General features: G+C 47.6%; 1 long non-coding RNA gene across 1 annotated transcript in view; it reads right to left on the minus strand.

The window, feature by feature from the left end:
• Positions 1–16,987, minus strand: part of LOC137527771 (uncharacterized) — a 70,767-nt gene extending 53,780 nt beyond the window's left edge. The window contains exon 1 of the long non-coding RNA XR_011023215.1: positions 16,943–16,987. This is a non-coding gene — a long non-coding RNA (uncharacterized lncRNA). The remainder of the gene's footprint in view (positions 1–16,942) is intronic.
• Between the last annotated feature and the right edge of the window lie 2,865 nt (positions 16,988–19,852).

Here is a 19,852-nt window from a genome sequence, read left to right on the forward strand (position 1 = left end):
CCCTTAGTGACTGACCCTCCGACAGGCAGGGCTGTGGAGTCGAGGAGTCGGAGCAATTTTTGGGTACCTGGAGTCGGTAGTTTCATAAACTGAGGAGTCGGATGATTTTTGAACTGACTCCACAGCCCAGCCGCCGGGTATCTCTGTCATTGCACAAGGTCAATAGGTCAACAACTGTAGGAACTGTACAGAGATCTACTGGTGTGGGGCCCACGGATTATCACACAATTACTAATCTACTACCAGGGCTGGTTATACAAATAGGCGAAGCAGGCATGTGCTTTGAAGCAGCTGATGCTAAAGAGGCAGATTCATGTGGCCAGCACAACCACTGCCACCACCCTGGTTTCAATCCCAGCTAGGGCACTATCTGCAGGTTTGTATGTTCTCCCTATGTCTGGGTTTCCTCTGGGCACTCTGGTTTCCTCCCAAATCCCAAACATAAGTAACTGATAAGTTAAAGGGAACTTGAAGTGAGCGGGATATGGAGGCTGTCATATTTATTACAACTTGCAATTTATTTACAATACCAGTTGCCTGGCAATTCTGGAATTTCCTTATGCTGTATTTTTGCTACACACCATCTACCTCCTAAATTTGGCATGCAAATTAAACCAATTTTACCCCCTTCCGTGTAGTGACTGGATGGAGTAATGGGTAAGGGCTCTGCCTCTGACATGGGAGACCTGGGTTCGAATCTTGGTTCTGCCTGTTCATTAAGCCAGCACCTATTCAGTAGGAGACCTTAGGCAAGTCTCCCTAAGGCCACATACACACATCAGACTATAGTCTTTGGAAAATGAAAGATCACAGACCAATCTTACCCCCTTCCATGTAGTATGAGAGCCATACCTACACAGTCTTTTCTATGGAGCTGAACTCCACATCAGACAGAAATCTTTGCAAGATGCTGCACACACACGGATGCTGCACACATGCAACAGATCATTATCTGCAAGATCTGTTCCTGCAAAATGCATTCATAGTCTATGATATCTGCAGATCAGTGGCGTAACAATAGGCCCTGCAGCCCCTGCTCCTGCGGGGGGGCCTGGGGCCCGCTCGGGGCCATTTTGTGGGGGCTGGAGGGGAAAGCCTTGGCCACAGTCGGCGGGGAGAGGGGAAGTTCTCCCTCACCTCGGGGCTCTCCCCTCTGCGCTCCCCTCCAGCTAGTTATAGTGTGTGGGCAGCAGCGGGCAGATACAGTGGAGGAAATAATTATTTGTCCAATAACAAAGAAATGAAAAGTCTCAGAACAGTATCATTTCAGTGGTAGGTTTATTTTAACAGTGGCAGATAGCACATCAAAAGGAAAATCGAAAAAATAACCTTAAATAAAAGATAGCAACTGATTTGCATTTCATTGAGTGAAATACGTTTTTGAACCCTCGAACAATAAAAGACTTAATACTTAGTGGAAAAACCCTTGTTTGCAAGCACAGAGGTCAAACGTTTCTTGTAATTGATGACCAAGTTTGCACACATTTTAGGAGGAATTTTGGTCCACTCCTCTTTGCAGATCATCTCTAAATCCCTAAGGTTTCGAGGCTGTCTCTGTGCAACTCTGAGCTTGAGCTCCCTCCATAGGTTTTCTATTGGATTAAGGTCCGGAGACTGACTAGGCCACTCCATGACCTTAAAGGGAAGGTTCAAGCAAAAAAAATAAATGAGTTTTACTTACCTGGGGCTTCTACCAGCCCCATGTAGCCATCCTGTGCCCTTGTAGTCACTCACTGCTGCTCCAGTCCCCCGCTAGCAGCTTTCTGACCTCGGAGGTCAGGGCCACATTGCATACATTTTTACGCATTCCAGCTAGTGCAGGAACAAATATTTACGCGTTGCACCACTAACGCGTAAAAATGTATGCGTTAATGTTCCTGCACTAGCGGGAATGTGTAAAAATGTACGCAATTCGGCCCTGACCTCCGAGGTCAGAAAGCTTCCAGCGGGGGACTGGAGCAGCAGTGAGTGACTACGAGGGCACAGGATGGCTGCATGGGGCTGGTAGAAGCCCCAGGTAAGTGAAACTCATTTTTTTTTTTTGCTTGGACCTTCCCTTTAATGTGCTTCTTCTTGAGCCACTCCTTTGTTGCCTTTGCTGTATGTTTTGGGTCATTGTCGTGCTGGAACACCCATCCACGAACCATTTTCAGTTTCCTGGCAGAGGGAAGGAGGTTGTCGTTCAGGATTTCACGATACATGGCTCCGTCCATTTTCCCGTTAATGCGATTAAGTTGTCCTGTGCCCTTAGCAGAAAAACACCCCCAAAGCAAAATGTTTCCACCCCCATGCTTGACGGTGGGGACGGTGTTTTGGGGGTCATAGGCAGCATTTTTCTTCCTCCAAACACAGCGAGTTGAGTTAATGCCAAATAGCTCTATTTTGGTCTCATCAGACCACAGCATCTTCTCCCAGTCACTCACAGAATCATTCAGGTGTTCATTGTCAAACTTCAGACGGGCCTGCACATGTGCCTTCTTGAGCAGGGGGACCTTGTGAGCCCTGCAGGATTTTAATCCATTGCGGTGTAATGTGTTTCCAATGGTTTTCTTGGTGACTGTGGTCCCTGCTAATTTGAGGTCATTCACTAACTCCTCCCGTGTAGTTCTAGGATGCTTTTTCACCTTTCTCAGAACCATTGACACCCCACGAGGTGAGATCTTGCGTGGAGCCCCAAAGCGAGGTCGATTGATGGTCATTTTGTGCTCCTTCCATTTTCGAACAATCGCACCAACAGTTGTCACCTTCTCTCCCAGCTTCTTGCTAATGGTTTTGTAGCCCATTCCAGCCTTGTGCAGGTCTACAATTTTGTCTCTGACATCCTTGGACAGCTCTTTGGTCTTTCCCATGTTGGAGAGTTTGGAGTCTGCTTGATTGATTGATTCTGTGGACAGGTGTCTTTTATACAGGTGATTAGTTAAGACAGGTGTCCTTAATGAGGGTGACTAATTGAGTAGAAGTGTCTAACCACTCTGTGGGAGCCAGAACTCTTAATGGTTGGTAGGGGTTCAAAAACTTATTTCACTCAATGAAATGCAAATCAGTTGCTATCTTTTATTTAAGGTTATTTTTTTGATTTTCCTTTTGATGTGCTATCTGCCACTGTTAAAATAAACCTACCATTGAAATGATACTGTTCTGAGACTTTTCATTTCTTTGTCATTGGACAAACTTACAAAATCAGTGAGGGGTCAAATAATTATTTCCTCCACTGTACATACCTTTTTCCATGCGTTCCGTCACAGACTCCTCGCTCTAGCGGCTGACGTCACTTCCGGAAATGACGTCAGCCGCTAGAGCGAGGAGTCTGCGATGGAACGCATGGAAAAAGGTATGTACCTGTCCACCGCTGCCCACACACTGTAACTAGCTGGAGGGGAGCGCAGAGGGGAGAGCCCCGAGGTGAGGGAGAGGGGGGGGGAACTTCCCCTCTCCCCGCCGACTGTGGCCAAGGCTTTCCCCTCATGCTGCCACCCCTCCAGCCCCCACAAAACGGCCACGAGCGGGCCCCAGGGGGGGGGGCCGCTCTGAAATTCTGCAGGGGGGCCCGGTGGGGCCTAGTTACGCCCCTGCTGCAGATCCTCATATACACCTTGTTTAACAGACATTCATCTGCAGATCAGACAATCATCTGCAGATCTGAAGATCCGTCCTGGTGGATCTGATCTGCAGATGAATGTCTGTTAAACAAGGTGTGTATGAGGATCTGCAGATATCATAGACTATGAATGCATTTTGCAGGAACGGATCTTTTGCAGGAACGGTTCTTTTGCAGATACTGATCTGTTGCATGTGTACAGCATCTTTGTGTGCAGCATCTTGCAAAGATTTCTATCTGATGGGGAGTTCAGCTCAATAGAATAGACTGTGTAGGTATGGCTCACATACTACATGGAAGGGGGTAAAATTGGTCTGTGATCTTTCATTTTCCAAAGACTATGGTCTGATGTGTGTATGTACCCTAAGGCCTGGAATCCACTGCAAAACGCTATCGCTAATCACAAGCACTAGCATTTTGTATGAGCAGTTTGTCAGCGGTTTCATGAGCGTTTTAGGAAGTGATTTTACAAAGTGTAACAATTTGCCAGCGATTAGCATTTTAAAGTCTGATTGGTCCTTTCAATTAATTTTAATTTTGTTACAGTGTGTGGTAAGGTTAAAACGCTAGCAAAATCGCTCCATGCAGGTTTTAATGAGAGATTAAGCCAGCGTTTATATACTTTACATTGAAGCGCTAACGCTCCCAAAATGCTGCATGTCCTGCGTTTGCGATTTGAGGAATCGCAAACGCTCCAGTGGAAGTTGCCCTATCCATTAACATTAGCTGAGCGTTTTGGCAAAACGCTAGCGTTTTGAATCGCTCCAGAAATGCTCAAAAAAAACGCTCTTGTGGGTTCCAGCCCTTACACTGCTACTGCCTATAGAGCGTGTCCTAGTGGCTGCAGCTCTGGTGCTTTGAGTCTGCTAGGAGAAAAGCGCGATACAAATGTTATTTGTCTTGTCTTGTATGAAAGCATACTCTACACAGTCTATTCTATTGAACTGAACTCCCCATCAGATAAAAATCTTTGCAAGATGCTGCACACAAAGATGTTTGTACGCATGCAACAGATCAGTATCTGCAAAAGATCAGTTCCGGCAAAAGATCCGTTCCTGCAAAATGCATTCATATCTGCAGATCTCATAAACACCTTGGTTAACTTCAAATCTGACGATCATCTGCAGATCTGACAATCATATGCAGATCTGACGATCCATCCTGGTGGATCTGATCTGCAGATGAATATCCATTAAACAAGGTGTGTGTGAGATCTGCAGATATCATAGACTATGAATGCATTTTGCAGGAACGGATCTTTCCGTTTCTGGAGCAAAAAAGGACAACCCAGCATGCCCTGCAACTTCATTTGTGTGATAATGTACCAAATAAGAGTCAGGTAAACTGGGGAATGATCATTTATCAACAAGAAAAGTAATAGTGATTTTAACTTTTAGATTGCTTGGTTAGCATCCTTATTACTTGTTTACCAGATAAAAATAAAGAATTGACACACTTTAAGAAAGGCAAGACTCCTTACTTTTTTTGAGACTGCCAGCAGTACAAGCTTGTTGAAAAAAAGACTTCACCCGAGACCAGATATACATCGCTGGAACCTTATAGGAACAGATGTTCTGGCACCATAAACCCGCCCTCCATCGAACCCATGAACCCGCAATGCGAATGCACGCCGCTACGGCGCCTGCCCTACCACTCTTTTTTCTTCCCGGTGTGCCTGTGCTCACCATCCCACACCGGAGCATGGAGACGGTCCAGATGGGTGGGCTGGATGGGCAGAGCTGCCCCAAAAGCAAGACCTCTGGAGGAAGCCGTTCCTGGTACTTTTCTGTTAGCTGGGCGCATCCACTAGGTGGTGACAAAACTTCACCAGAATTACATCTTTCCCTACTATCCATGGCGGCCTGGAGGGGGAATAGTAATTATCGCCACCTAGTGGATGCGCCCGGCTAACGGAAAAGTACCCCATTCCTTCTAACATCTCATATCTGGTGCAGAAACTTCAACTGAGCATATGAGAGTCAGAATCAGAGATAATATGGCATTCCAGTGTGGTGTGGTCAGATACTGCATAATACAGTGCAATAAGTTAAAGGATACCCGAGGTGACATGTGACATGATGAGATAGACATGAGTATGTACAGTGCCTAGCACACAAATAACTATGCTGTGTTCCTTTTTTTCTTCTCTGCCTGAAAGAGTTAAATATCAGATATGTAAGTGGCTGACTCAGTCCTGACTCAGACAGGAAGTGACTACAGTGTGACCCTCATTGATAAGAAATTCCAACTATAAACCACCTTCCTAGCAGAAAATAGCTTCTGAGAGTTCATAGATTTTAGCTCTGGCATACTTCAATGAATGTGTCATTGAGCAAAAACAATAAAACAGTTAAAACTTGAAAAATAGATTTAAACCTAAAATAAAACTGTGGAATATCTTAACCACTTCGGTACCAGCAGCCTCTGCCCCCATAAGGATCAGAGGCTGCTGGTACGCTAAAACGCTGCATACCGACGAATCGGCGCAATAATCCATCTCTCCCGCCGGTCACGCCGCTCTGTCCCCGACGCAGGCTGCTCTCTCTGCCGCCTCTATGACAGCAGAGCGCTGTGCGCAGATCAGGAGCCGCTTTCATTGGCTCCTGTCACTCAATGTAAGTCAATGGGATTGGCTTACAGTAATGACAGGGCCAGAAGCCAATGAAAACGGCTCCTGCCCGGCTCACAGTGCTCGGCCATCATAGAGGCGGCAGAGAGAGCAGCCTGCGTCGGGGACAGAGCGGCGGGAGCAGGCGGAGGCGCGCGGTGAGTGGGGAGTAGAGCTTACGTCCGGTCAGAACCGCAGCGCCACCCGCCCGACGTAGATTTGTACTGCGTCGGTTCCTAATTGGTTAAAAAGTCATTTTTAGGAGAAGGAGGATAGATACAATTGTTTATTTCATTTGTTTATTTTTGCCCCAGGTGTCCTTTAATGTAAATGTTTAAGAATGTTATGGCAGTTGTCTGAGCTTTGATCCTGCGAAAAAGTATTTAGGTATTTATAAGAGCAACTGAATAGTAAATTAGGAAAAAAGGGTTTGCTTGGAACAAGTACACAGCCAGGGGTGTCACAGCTGGAACAAGCATGCAGCCAGTCACAGAGGGAACAAGAATGCAGCCAGTGGAGTCATGCCTGGAACAAGCATGCAGCCAGTGGAGTCACGCCTGTAACAAGCATGCAGCCAGTGGAGCAATGCCAGGAACAAGCACGCAGTCAGTGGAGTAACGCCTGGAACAAGCATGCAGCCAGAGAAGACACACCAGGAACAAGCATGCATCCAGTGGAGTCACACCTGGAGCAAGCATGCACCCATTGGAGTCACACCTGGAGCAAGCATGCACCCAGTGGAGTCACACCTGGAACAAGCATGCAGCCAGCGGGGTCACACCTGGAACAAGCATGCAGCCAGTGGAGTAACGCCAGGAACAAGCACACAGCCAGTGGCGTCACAGCAGGAACAAGCATGAAGCCAGTGGAGTCATGCCTGGAACAAGCATGCAGCCAGTGAAGTCACACCTGGAACAAGCATGCAGCCAGTGGAGTAACGCCAGGAACAAGCACACAGCCAGTGGCGTCACAGCAGGAACAAGCATGAAGCCAGTGGAGTCACGCCTGGAACAAGCATGCAGCCAGTGGAGTCACGCCTGGAACAAACATGGAGCCGGTGGAGTAACTCCTGGAACAAGCATGCAGCCAGTGGAGTCACGCCTGGAACAAACATGGAGCCAGTGGAGTAACGCCTGGAACACACACGTAGCCAGTGGAGTCACACCTGGAACAAGCATGCAGCCAGTGGAGTCACACCTGGAACAAGCATGCAGCCAGTGGAGTCACGCCTGGAACAAGCATGCAGCCAGTGGAGTCACGCCTGGAACAAACATGGAGCCGGTGGAGTAACTCCTGGAACAAGGTTAGATAGGTGCCAGCCTGCAGTATAGATTAGATAGATAGGTGCCAGCCTGCAGTATAGATTAGATAGGTGCCAGCCTGCAGTATAGGTTAGATAGGTGCCAGCCTGCAGTATAGATTAGATAGATAGGTGCCAGCCTGCAGTATAGATTAGATAGGTGCCAGCCTGCAGTATAGGTTAGATAGGTGCCAGCCTGCAGTATAGATTAGATAGATAGGTGCCAGCCTGCAGTATAGATTAGTTAGGTGCCAGCCTGCAGTATAGGTTAGATAGGTGCCAGCCTGCAGTATAGATTAGATAGATAGGTGCCAGCCTGCAGTATAGATTAGTTAGGTGCCAGCCTGCAGTATAGGTTAGATAGGTGCCAGCCTGCAGTATAGATTAGATAGATAGGTGCCAGCCTGCAGTATAGATTAGATAGATAATCTATACTGCATTCCAAACATTTTTTACAAATAAATAATTGCAAAGTGGGGTGTGCGTAATTATTCAGCCCCCTGAGTCAATACTTTGTACAACCACCTTTTGCTGCAATTACAGCTGCCAGTCTTTAAGGCTACTTTCCCACCAAGACATTGCGTTTTAGGGGACGTTATGGTCGCATAACGTGCCCCTAACGCAACGCATGGTGGTGTTGAAGTTGGATGTCAGATTGAGCTGCGCTATTATGCAGCTCTCAAAGCAGCGGCTCCAGGTTAGTGATAGGAAGTCCGGATCTTTTTAAGGATTCGGATCATTTGAATCGGATCATTGAAAAGATCCGGATCTTTGAACCGAATCATTTGAATCATTTTACTAGGGAAGCAGACTGGGTGAAATGACTAGCAGGACAGGACTTTTCCTGCACTGTACATTCTGTATGTTCCTGTTTCTTCCAGACAGACATCCACTGGGAACCGAATCTTTCATTGTGATGATCCGTATGATTCGACTCACAAAAAAGATCCGGATCAAATGAACGATTCGTTCATGATCCGGACAACACTACAGTCCCACCAGGAGTCACCACAGTGCAGTGAATATTAATTAGCCATGGCAGCAGAGGAGGAGGGGAGACCTCCTCCTCCAACATTACTGAGCATGTGCAAACAGTCTAACGTGGCTTAGCCCAGTATAACGTACAGCATGCAGCACTTTGTTTAAACGTGCTGCGTTACTATGTAACGCAATGTGTGCACTGTGAACAGCACATTGATTTTACAGTGCTGTGAGTTAGGCTGCGTTACTGGCTGCTGTAACGTGGGACTTTAACGTCCCACTGTGAAACCAGCCTTAGGGTATGTCTCTAAAAGCTTTGCACATCTAGAGACTGAAATCCTTGCCCATTCTTCTTTGCAAAACAGCTCCAGCTCAGTCAGATTAGATCAGGGGTCCCCAAACATTTTGGGTCGAGGGCCGGGTCAACATACTTCAGACTGCTGGGGGGCCGGAGTATACAAAAAAATTATGTAGAAATCTTTGTGGGACAGATGGTAAAGCATGCTCAGGCGACAACCTTCAGTCCAATTGGACAGCAGTGTCACCTAATGTGGAATTTGATTGGAAAGCAGCAAATTACTGCTTTCTGGCTTCCATGTGGATTGGTGGTGCCAGCACTGCTATTCTATATGTGGACCAACAATATTTAAAGATGTAGCTGACTGCATCTATAAGTAATACATTTTGTATATGGGGAGGGGGGGCGGTAAAAAAGCCTCTGGGGGCCGCATTCGGCCCACGGGCCTTAGTTTGAGGACCACTGGATTAGATGGACAGCGTTTGTGAACAGCAGTTTTCAGATCTAGCCACAGATTCTCGATTGGATTTAGATCTGGACTTTGACTGGGCCATTCTAACACATGGACAGTGGCGGCTCCAGGAATTTTTTTAGGGGGTGCTATGCAGGTGCTGGACCAATTTCCGGGGGAGCTGACGACCTGCGGCAAAAAATGGGTGTGGCTACATACGAAAATGGGCGTGGTCATGACTGGATGAGGGCGGAGCTAACTGTAATTTAAAGTGAACCCAGGGTGAGAGTGATATGGTGGCTGCCATATTTATTTCCTTTTAAACAATTCTAGTTGCCTGGCAGCCCTGCTGATCTATTTGGCTGTAGTAGTGAACTGAATTACACCAGAAACAAGCATGCAGCTAATCTTGTCAGTTCTGACAATATTGTCAGAAACCCCTGACCTGCTGCATGTTTGTTCAGGGTCTATGGTTGAAAGAATTAGAGGCAGAGGACCAACACGTCAGCCAGGCAGCTGGTATTACTTAAAAGGAGATAAATATGGCAGCCTCAATATTATTCTCACCTCGGGTTCCCTTTAAAAGTGCAACGCAAAGACAGAGGGCCCAAGTTTTGGTGACCCTTTCCCCAGAAAATTCACATAATTGTGCAGGTTTTCTCAAGAAAATACACGTAATGTGAGCAGATTTGAACAAAAAACATATTCAATAACCCCAATATGCACAATCGTTAGCAGATATGCCCCCAATATGCACAATCGGTAGCAGATATGCCCCCAATATGCACAATCGGTAGCAGATATGGCCCCAATATGCACAATCGGTAGCAGATATGGCCCCAATATGCACAATCGGTAGCAGATATGGCCCCAATATGCACAATCGGTAGCAGATATGGCCCCAATATGCACAATCGGTAGCAGATATGGCCCCAATATGCACAATCGGTAGCAGATATGACCCCAATATGCACAATCCGTAGCAGATATGACCCCAATATGCACAATCCGTAGCAGATATGACCCCAATATGCACAATCCGTAGCAGATATGACCCCAATATGCACAATCCGTAGCAGATATGACCCCAATATGCACAATCCGTAGCACATATGACCCCAATATGCACAATCGGTAGCAGAAATGACCCCAATATGCACAATCCGTAGCAGATATGACCCCAATATGCACAATCCGTAGCAGATATGACCCCAATATGCACAATCCGTAGCAGATATGACCCCAATATGCACAATCCGTAGCAGATATGACCCCAATATGCACAATCCGTAGCAGATATGACCCCAATATGCACAATCCGTAGCACATATGACCCCAATATGCACAATCCGTAGCAGAAATGACCCCAATATGCACAATCGGTAGCAGAAATGACTCCAATATGCACAATCGGTAGAAGAAATGACCCCAATATGCACAATCGGTAGCAGATATGACCCCAATATGCACAATCCGTAGCAGATATGACCCCAATATGCACAATCCGTAGCAGATATGACCCCAATATGCACAATCCGTAGCAGATATGACCCCAATATGCACAATCCGTAGCACATATGACCCCAATATGCACAATCGGTAGCAGAAATGACCCCAATATGCACAATCTGTAGCAGATATGACCCCAATATGCACAATCCGTAGCAGATATGACCCCAATATGCACAATCCTTCCTCCGCAGTTTTGACCACAATCAGCACCACCTGAAAAAGAAAAGAAAAACCCATTTACTCACCTACAGCCAGAAGACCTTCTTTCCCGAGTCCCGACCTCCTGTCCCGACCTCCTTGTGGCGCCCGCACGCCCACGATCCTCTTCCTTCCTGACGTCACGAGACTTCCTGCCTGCATGCTGAGAGCAGGGCTACGGGAAAATGGCCGCCCGAAGCCATGCACTGCAGACTCGAAGTCTGCAGAACAGGGCTTCGGGCGGCCATCTTACCGTAGCCCTGCCTGCTGCTCCGGGCTGCCGCTGTGTGAACTGACTTGGCGTCTTTTAGACGCCTGAAGTCAGTTCAGTCCAGGGGGTGCTTGGACAATTCTAGCTTTATGTTTAGGGTCGTTGTCCTGCTGGTAGGTGAACCTCCACCCCAGTCTCAAGTCTTTTGCAGACTCCAAGAGGTTTTCTTCCAAGATTGCCCTGTATTTGGCTCCATCCATCTTCCCATTAACTCTGACCGGCTTCCCTGTCCCTGCTGAAGAGAAGCACCCCCAAAGCATGATGCTGCCACCACCATATTTGACAGTGGGGATGGTGTGTTCAGAGTGATGAGCAGTGTTAGTTTTCCGCCACACATAGCATTTTGCATTTTGGCCAAAAAGTTACATTTTGGTCTCATCTGACCAGAGCACATTCTTCCACATGTTTGCTATGTCCCCCACATGGCTTGTGGCAAACTTCAAACGGGACTTCTTATGCTTTTCTGTTAACAATGGCTTTCTTCTTGCCACTCTTCCATAAAGGCCAACTTTGTGCAGTGCACGACTAATAGTTGTCCTTCGGACAGATTCCCCCACCTGAGCTAAAGATCTCTGCAGCTCGACCAGAGTCACCATGGGCCTCTTGACTGCATTTCTGATCAGCGCTCTCCTTATTCGGCCTGTGAGTTTAGGTGGACAGCCTTGTCTCTGTAGGTTTACAGTTGTGCCATACACCTTCCATTTCTGAATGATCGCTTGAACAGTGCTCCGTGGGATGTTCAAGGCTTTGGAAATCTTTTTGTAGCCTAAGTCTGCTTTAAATTATCAATAAGTTTATCCCTGACCTGTCTGGTGTGCTCTTTGGACTTCATGGTGTTGTTGCTCCCAATATTCTCTTAGACAACCTCTGAGGCCGTCACAGAGTAGCTATATTTGTACTGACATTAGATTACACACAGGTGCACTCTATTTAGTCATTAGCACTCACACTCACCAGGCAATGTCTATGGGCAACTGACTGCACTCAAAGGGGGCTGAATAATTACGCACGCCCCACTTTGCAGTTATTTATTTGTAAAAAATGTTTGGAATCATGGATTTTCGTTCAATGTAAAGTATATAATCACTGGTGTAAACGCTCATCAAAACTTGCTCGGAGCGATTTTGCTAGCGTTTTAAGTTAATGTACACTGTAACAAAATTAAAAATAATTGAAAGGACCAATCAGACTTTAAAACGCTAATCGCTACCCAAGCGCTGGCAAATTGATTACACTTTCTAAAATCGCTCCCTAAAACGCTCAGGAAATCGCTTACAAAACGCTAGCGATAGTGATTAGTAATAGTGTTTTGTAGTGGGTTCCAGGCCTCAAGGTTGAGGTACGTACTCTATTAGATGGATAGATGCGGCGTATGCTACGACGCGGGTCGGCTAGTATAATAAAATATCTTAGAGAGTGATCAATTAATTAGGGCACTTTTCTACTAGGCACATTTCGTTTGAAAATGTTTAGATTTCAGGGTTGAACCATGGCTAAGGGGGAACCAACTGGATCCCAATTCCTTCTCAGGTGGTCCGCGTGTTCCCAGACTTTTCACTTGAGTGTGTAAGAGGGGTACCCATTATGACCACCTATCCCCCTCATCATTTTCCAAACCTAGCAAAGAAATGAACAGCGCTACTTAAAAACAGATGAGTGCTTACCTGCAAAAAAGTGCACACCCCACTCATGGGATTCAAATGCACAATGAGCATACACATGACCTGTCTACCACTTGGAGGATGTTAGTTTCACTAACAATTTGCAATTTGTTAGGTACTTGTCCCTCCCACTGTCGAAGAAGTCTTTCCTCCATGGGAGGGGACCTAACACTAACTAAATTCTACCTATACCTATGCATATGCATAGCCTGGGCGCGCTACCAGTAAAATCGAGAATTGCGCAAAAAAAGTGGGATCAGCGCATCACCAGGCCGCCTCTGAATGGCCCCAGCTCAGAGATGCGCTGGGCCCCCCTAGAAACTGCAAACGCACCTTGAACCCAAACAGAGGCTCTGCATATACACCAAAGGAAAACTATTAAGTGGGAGCAGCTGACCAGAAATAAATCAATCAAACATAGCAAAGAAATGAACAGCGCTACTTAAAAACAGATGAGTGCTTACCTGCAAAAAAGTGCAGACCCCACTCATGGGATTCAAATACACAATGAGCATACACATGACCTGTCTACCACTTGGAGGATGTTAGTTTCACTAACAATTTGCAATTTGTTAGGTACTTGTCCCTCCCACTGTCGAAGAAGTCTTTCCTCCATGGGAGGGGACCTAACACTAACTAAATTCTACCTATGCATATGCATAGCCTGGGCACGCTACCAGTAAAATTGAGAATTGCGCAAAAAAAAGTGGGATCAGCGCATCACCAGGCCCCCAAACCGCCATCCCCTATACCTCTTTCACTCCAATCCCCCAACCCGCCCTAAAAGAGCCTACCTTGCCGTGGTGGGCCGGCTTACAATCCTATTGGCCAAAATGTGTTTTACTTTCAGCCAATTGGATTAACCAAAGTACTCTGCCAAAAAAAGAACATAATAAAACATCTGAAGGGGAGAACATCTAATTAGGGCCCTTTTCCACTAAGCACATTTTGATCCATAAATCGTATTGTGCCCGTTTTGCCAATAGCAACAGCCTGGCGATGAATATGTAAAATGCCTTGCCGGGTTTTAGAGCCAGGAAAAGGTCCTCCAGCACCCAAGGCTGAGACACCGAAGTGCGCCCCCCCCCCCCCATCCCTCCTATCCCAGCTGTCCCACACTGATTGCTATTAGCATAAGAGGTGCCCTATGCACCCAACCCCCACCAACACCTTAAAGAGAACCAGAGATGTTGGGTGAAAAGGTTTTATACATACCTGGGGCTTCCTCAAGCCTCATAAGCCTGGATCGCTCCGACGCCGCCGTCCTCCGCTGCCTCTATCCGCCGGTGCCGGGTCCCGTAGTTTCGGCCAGTCGGGCCAGTCGACGTAAGCACGCTTCCAATTTACCGCATCACAGGGGCTCCCTTCGAATCCTTACCCGTGCGGCTCCATACTACGCAGCCGCATGCGTATGGATATGGAGGGAGCCCCTGTGATGCGGAAAATTGGTCGCGTCTGCCGGAAATGACGGGATCCGGTACCGGCAAAAGAGGAATCGGAGGACGGCGGCGTGAGAGCGATCCAGGCTTATGGGGCTGGAGGAAGCCCCAGGTATGTATAAAAGCTTTTCCTATTTTTTTATTTTCCTTCCTCTCTGGTTCCCTTTAATCTCCAGTTATCTGGTTTGCAGTCACTGCTATGTTCCCCTTTTTCCTATGCTTCAAACACAATAGGGAAATGATAGCTGAGTGAGATGTGCACCTCCTCCTACACTGCGCCGAGACTGGAGCCTCTCTAGCCTCTGCCTCGGCCCTGGCGAGTGGAACTGAGGCCCTCATTAAAATAAAAGTAGGTTGCTGCGGCGGACCAGAGGATGGGTTTGTCCCGGTGCAGGGCGGCTGCAGGGGGCTGGTAGAAGTTACTCTTTTTTTTTCCATACAGTTAAGGTTCTCTTTAATTCACCCCTTCCGCTGTGCACTGCATTCGGGGCCCTCTCTTGCCACATATACAGGGCTCTCTGGCTACCTATATGGGAGACTCTAAAACAGGAAATTTGGGCACTGCCGTTCAGATATTTAAATAGGCACCTATGTTGGCGCCCCAAAATTGTATTTTTTTCAGTGACTCAGAGCCGGAACAAGGTCCTCCAGCACCCAAGGCTGAGACACCAAATCCACCCCCCTATCCCTCCCACCCCAGCTGCCACACACTGATTGCTATTAGACCAAGAGGTCCCCAACCCCTCCAACACCCTAATCACATTATCTGGCTTGCAGTCACTGCCATGTATCACCATTTCTTATTTCTTTTTGCTTCAAACACAATAGGGGAATGATAGGTAAGTGAGTTGTGCGCCCCCTCCTACACTGCGCCCTGAGGCTGGAGCCTCTCTCTCACCTCTGCCTCGGTCCTGCAGTGACTGGTGGGGGAGGGGCATAAGGTCAAAGGAAACCTGTAATATTAAAAAAAGGACAAAAAAAAAAGATTCATTTACCTGGGGCTTCAGCCAACCCGCTGTCCCCGGGAACATCCTGCATAAGAGCAGTATGAGAAAAGGTGAGGGACACACGAACAAGGACGTGAGCTGCCAGGGCTGCCAGGGGCCCTGGACTTGCGATAACAAAACAGCCACAGCAAGAGATCGGAGGATCGTACAGAGATGGCGCAGGCACAGGAAGGCTGCAGAGGGGCGGCAGAAGCCCCAAGTAAGTAAAACTTTTTTTTTTATATTACAGTTTTCCATTAAGGTTGGCTGGGGACATGCCTATAATTAAGCCACTGGGAGACTTGGGCGCAGGGTAAAGCCGAAGAGTGGCTCACCCTGCTTCTGCAAAAGGTCTATTTACTATTCCTCCTCCAGGTCGCAGTGGATAATGGGCAAAGCTGTAATTCAGCTGCCAAATTACGCTGTTTTTAAGGGCAAATGAAGCGAGAGGGATATGGAGGATGCCAGATTTATTTCCTTAAATAACAATCCCAGTTGCCTGGCTGTCCTGCTGATCCTCTGCCTCTAAGGGCCTTTTTCCACCAGCCCATTTTACAATCGCTACGGTTTGCTTTTTAACATAGGAATCGCGGTAGGTCATTTCCACTACCGCGATTCGTTTTTTACTTGATCGCGATGGCGCCGCGGAGCGACTTTTGCCGCGATTTTGCTATGCAGTGCATAGCAAAATCGCGGCCGCGAACGTCGGGGAATCGCCGCTAATTGCGATTCAGCAATCGCTATCGTTCAGCGTGAACGCTAGCGATTGCTAGTGGAAAAGGGCCCTAATACTTTCAGCAATAGACCCTGAACAAGCATGCAGCAGATCAGGTGTTTCTAACATTTTATTAGATCTGAGAAGTTTAGCTGCATGCTTGCTTCTGGTGTATGTTTCAGACACTACTGCAGCTAAATAGGTCAGCAGTGCTTTCAGGCAACTAGTATTGTTTAATATGGCAGCCTCCATATCCCTCTCACTTCAGTTGTCCCTCAAAGTAATTTGGGCGCCTTTTGATGGAACCCAAATTACTGTCTAAGCGCAGCTATAGCTGCAATTCCTATTTGGTGCCAGCTGCGCCAAAATCTCCAGTGATGTTTTTACAGCACTCCTAGCTAGGGGAGGGACGTGGGTGGTTAAAGCTGGCCAAGTGGGGTGGGTGGTTGAGGTTAGCCGTGGGACAGGGAAGTGAAGGGTAGGCATTGACAGTGGGAGTGTTCAGTGTAGGGTTATGTTTAGCTTTAATAAAATATTGGTGTGTATTATGACATTTTATTATCGTCATTTACACTGCAATCACTGTCAATGATGCATGTACAGCAGACAGTATATACAGCGCAGCACACGCTCCCTCACCCTTCCCCGTTGCACACAATGCCTCACCTCTATCCACTAGCATGACACAGCAATAGCAGAGGGGCGTGGTCACGTGTCACTGCAGGTGCAGCAGCAATAGCAGGGGGCGTGGTCACGTGTCATTGCAGGTGCCATCCTCAGCGGTGCTGGAGCTGCCCACCTGCACACGCGCTTCACATGCTGCTATGACGTCACCACCATCCACTAGCATGGCACAGCAATAGCAGAGGGGCATAGTCACGTGTCACTGCAGGTGCCATCCTCAGCGGTGCTCGAGCTACCCACCTGCGTCACAATAGTTGCTATGACGTCACCCTGGCACTCATTCTTCTCTCAGACGGAGCGGCGGTAGCATCGGAGGCAGACGTGCGGCCTCTCTCTCTGCATCCCGGTTATCCAGGAGCTCTCTGCCCCGACATTCTCTGGCAGAAGCTCCAGGAAGCAACAAGCAGTTATATCCTGGAGCTCCCCCTAGCGGCCGGTAGCAGGAATTACACAGTGAGGTAGGATGGAGGCGATACAGTTCGATCTCTAATAACAGAAATGGGTTTATGGCACCCATCCTGGGCTGATCGATTACTTAAAAAAAAAAAAACTGCCTGGAATTCCTTTTGGTAGCAAATATACATGGTCAGGGTCTTTATCCTGAGGGGGACTTTACCCTGAGCAGCGGTCATTGACCACAATGGGCTCTATTCTCAGAGGCCAAATCACCGCAAAATTACCGCCAGTGGTAATCTCCGCATTTTTTCTGCATTCACTAAAATTTTCCTCATGTTTTCCGCATGCGGTAAAAAGAGTGCGGAAACGGCAATTAAACATGCGTTAAAAAGGTTGCATGAAAAATAGTTTAAAATTTTTTTTTCAAATTCCACCAAGCACAGCACTTAAAGAGAACCCGAGGTGGCATTTCAGCGCCTCGCCAGCACAATGTTTACTCTAGCGCTGTCTGACAGACTGCGCTAGGGTAAACATTGTGCTGGCGACACGCTGCGTGTCGCCAGCACTGCGGGGGTATAGCGGCGAGCAGGGGGGTCTTTGAGGCACACCATGGGGCAACAGAGGCTGGTGTTAGTGTGCACAACCAGCCTCTGTGCCCCACTAACGTAATGAAATGCCACCTCGGGTTCTCTTTAAGCCTCCAGACGTCATTAAAATCAATGGGATGCGAAATATATCACCTACTACTTGTAGGTGATAAAAAAATCGGTAATTAACGCTGAAATAATGCATCTGAAATATTTTGTGAATGTGTTTTTTTGGCGAAAATACCGACTTTTGCGGAACCGCACATTTACCGCATGCGGAAACAACATGCGGAAAATTTTGTGAAACTCAACATGACGATGTTTTGGTAGCAAATTTCCCACACTGACTTTACCGCATGCTGGAAGTCATTGAGAATAGTGCCCAATGTCCCCTTACAACTCCGGGGCCTCTAAATCGAACCACAGCCTGCCCGAACTAGTCCATGATAAGCCCCGCCTCCAATGGTCGTTAAGCTCCGCCTACAGTAATATGCGTGTGTGCAGCTGGTTGCTAACCTGGTGAGGTGAGTTAAAGGGAACCTTATTAAGTAAAAAAAAAAAAAAATCAAAACAGGTTTAACTTACCTGGGGCTTCTACCAGCCCCCTGCAGGTGTCCTGTGCCCACGCTGTCACTAAGCTGCCCTCCAGTCCCCCTCAGCGATCCTCTTCCAGACTGACTGGCCACTGCGCATGTGCGTCTCCTCAAAACACTCCCATCTATGTGCAGTAGAGATTTTTTAGTGCTGCAAATCCGCAGAGTGCTCCTATCCATGAGAGAGCGATTAGCAGGCGAGCGGACCAGAGGCTCACATTAGAACGTAGGGTGCTGCTGGGCGCTGGAGGATGGGTTTGTCCCGGTGCAGGCACAGGGCAGCTGCAGGGGGCTGGTAAATGCACTTTTTTTTGTCTTTCATACAGTTAAGGTTCACTTTAATTCACCCTCTGCTGTGCTGTGTATTCGGGACCCTCTCTTGCCACATAAACAGAGCTCTCTGGCTACCTATGTGGGAGACTCTGAAATAGGACATTTGGGCGCTGCCATAGGCAACCATTCAGCTATTTAAATGGGCACCTGTGTAGGTGCCCCAAAAATTGTAATCGGCCCCTGGAACCGGCCCTGGCCATACCTCCAAACTTTTTGAGATAAGAAAGAGGGACACTGCCACAATCCTGATTATGCCCCCTTCACACCCCTAGTCACGCATACCATAAAGATTTCAAAACAAAAATATGTTATTTTATCATTTAACCTCCTTGCCGGTTATCCCGAACACAGTTCGGGGTAACCTGCGCAGGAGGATTTCTCAGGCCCCGCTGGGACGATTTGCATAATTTTTTTTCCTACACGCAGCTAACACTTTGCTAGCTGCGTGTAGTACGCGATCGCTGCCGCTCGCCGCCGATTCGCCGCTACCCGCCGCGCCGAGCCGCCCCCCCGCCCCAGACCCCTGCGCAGCCTGGCCAATCAGTGCCAGGCAGCGCTAAGGGGCGGATCGGGATTCCCTCTGACGTCACGACGTCCATGACGTCGGTGACGTCATCCCGCCCGGTCGCCATGGCGACCGGGGAAGCCCTGCAGGAAATCCCGTTCTCAACGGGATTTCCTGCATACTCTGATCGCCGAAGGCGATCGGAGTGGGTGGGGGGATGCCGCCGCTCAGCGGCTATCATGTAGCGAGCCCTGGGCTCGCTACATGATTTTAAAAAAAAAAAAATTAAAAAAAGTGCAGCGCTGCCTCCTTGCCGGATTTTTTATAACGGCAAGGAGGTTAAACCACACTGGTACTTTCTATCCTGGTTCATTTTCCTTTATATTAACTTTTGAAAATAAGAAATATACATATGATTACATAGATGTATACATCAGTCATAAAAGAGGGACAAATGAGGAAGAAAGAGGGACAGTGTCCCCAAAGAGGTACTGTCCCTCCAAAACAGGGATAGTTGGGAGCTATGAAATGCTGCAAGAGACAGCTATCTGTTGCAAGCATACAAGTACAGTAATGCTTGAACATCTAGTTGAAGAAACCAGTGTAAAAACCTTGTATTAAAGCTGTGCTTACTGTTATACAGCCTGACAGTATATGCTGTGCCTAGAATTAATCTTTTATTAATAGATATAACCTATATATTACAGTATAGTATATACAGCACTGGCAAGGTGTG

The sequence above is a fragment of the Hyperolius riggenbachi genome, chromosome 8 (genome assembly GCF_040937935.1).
Source record: "Hyperolius riggenbachi isolate aHypRig1 chromosome 8, aHypRig1.pri, whole genome shotgun sequence".
Lineage (NCBI taxonomy): Eukaryota > Metazoa > Chordata > Amphibia > Anura > Hyperoliidae > Hyperolius > Hyperolius riggenbachi.